This window comes from Callorhinus ursinus, unplaced genomic scaffold (assembly GCF_003265705.2).
Source record: "Callorhinus ursinus isolate GAN/ISIS: 27379988/994484 unplaced genomic scaffold, GSC_fseal_2.0 scaffold14, whole genome shotgun sequence".
Classification (NCBI taxonomy): Eukaryota; Metazoa; Chordata; class Mammalia; order Carnivora; family Otariidae; genus Callorhinus; species Callorhinus ursinus.
This window is the reverse complement of record NW_027397076.1, coordinates 42,989,813-42,991,770: the sequence shown is the minus strand read 5'-3', so window position 1 is coordinate 42,991,770 and position 1,958 is coordinate 42,989,813. Positions and strand designations below refer to the sequence as shown.

The window sequence follows — 1,958 nt, the reverse complement described above, 5'->3', positions numbered from 1 at the left end:
TTTATGTTCTGTTCAGTTATTCCTGATTAAGAACAATACACATTTAGGTGATAATTTGGGTACTTTATACATTAAAAAAGGTTTTTGTTGAAATATATGTATATTTTTTAAGATTTTATTTGACAGAGAGAGACACAGCGAGAGAGGGAACACAAGCAGGGGGAGTGGAAGAGGGAGAAGCAGACTTCCCGCAGAGTGGGAAGCCCGAAGCAAGGCTCAATCCCAGGACCCTGGGATCATGACCTGAGCCGAAGGCAGACGCTAAACGACTGAGCCACCCAGGCACCCCTGAAATATATTTTTAAAAAGGGCAATCTTCCCTTTCAATTTCACTGTATTTTGTTATTTTATTGCTAATTTTATTCTGCATATAAAGACTAAACCAGGGTTAAAATGAAAAACAACAGGCAATTCAACTATGAGGTCCCAGCTTCTTCGGAGTGCTGCTCCGTGTCTGTGGGCTGGCAAGGTTGTCAGCCCGGTCCGCCGGCACCTAAACTGCGGAAGCCTGCCGCTGGAGGAGCTGTTCGCTCGCGGCGGGCCCTTGAGGGCCTTTCTGGAGCGTCAGGCAGGATCTGAAGCCCAGTTGCAGGTCAGGGGGTCTGAGCTGCTGGCGGCAGCCAAACTGCTGAGCGAAAAGGAGCAGGAGGTGCAGGAGACTGAGCACTTGCTACACGATGAAAATGAGGACTTAAGGAAACTTGCAGAGAATGAAATAAGCTCATGTCAAAAGGAAGTAACTCAGTTGAAGCATCAGATTATTTTATTTTTGTTTCCCTCAGAAGAAACAAATGAAAATGATTTGATCTTGGAGGTAACTGCAGGAGTTGGGGCTCAGGAGGCAATGTTGTTTACTTCAGAGATGTTTGATATGTATCAGCAATATGCTGCATTTAAAAGATGGCATTTTGAAACCCTGGAATACTTTCCAAGTGAAATAGGCAGCCTTAGACATGCATCTGCCAGCATTGGGGGTTTAGAAGCCTATAAGCACATGAAATTTGAAGGAGGTGTGCACAGAGTACAAAGAGTGCCAAAGACAGAGAAGCAAGGCCGCATCCATACTAGCACCATGACTGTAGCAATATTACCCCAGCCAACTGAGATTAATCTGGTGATTAACCCGAAAGATTTGCGAATTGATACTAAGCGAGCCAGTGGAGCTGGAGGACAGCATGTAAATACCACGGACAGTGCTGTCCGGATAGTTCATCTTCCAACAGGTGTTGTTTCTGAATGCCAACAAGAGAGATCTCAACTGAAAAACAGAGAGATGGCTATGAAGAAGCTGCGTGCGAAACTGTACAGCATGCATCTGGAAGAGGAGACAAGTAAAAGATACAGTGCTAGAAAGATTCAGGTTGGAACTAAAGGAAGGTCAGAGAAAATAAGAACATATAATTTTCCACAGAACCAGGTCACAGATCACAGAATAAACAGGTCACTTCATGATCTTGAAAGTTTTATGCAAGGGGAGTTTCTGCTGGATGAACTTGTACAGTCCTTGAAGGACTATGCTGATTATGAATCTTTAGTAGAAATTATTTCCCAAAAAGCTTAAATTGATTTATTATTAAAGACTTTTATAGCTTAAAAAAATTAAAAACAACAAGTGATAGTATGTGAGAATCATCTGTGTAACAGGTACCGATTTAACTCTTACAGAGCCCCCTGAAGTAAGTACTATTATATTCGTATTTTATAGATCAGAAAAATGAGGTACATGGAGATTAAGAAGAGTGTCAAAGTTGCACAGTGAGAATTCAAGCTCATGTGGTCTTACTTCAAAGTTCATGTTCTTAACTATTATATTTTACTACCTTAATATTGCAACTTGAATTGCACCGCTTTTCTCACATGTAGCTTTCAAGAATGATGGAATACATAGAGAAGAAAATAGAAAAGGAAAGCTCTTATAAAGACAAGTTTCAAAGCAACATGGGAGAGGAAATTAAGTC

At 41.3% G+C, this 1,958-nt stretch overlaps 1 pseudogene; it reads left to right on the top strand.

Annotated features, from left to right (window-relative positions):
* The first annotated feature begins 418 nt into the window (after positions 1 to 418).
* Positions 419 to 1,561, top strand: LOC112832462 (peptide chain release factor 1-like, mitochondrial pseudogene; annotated as a pseudogene).
* The last annotated feature ends 397 nt before the right edge of the window (positions 1,562 to 1,958 follow it).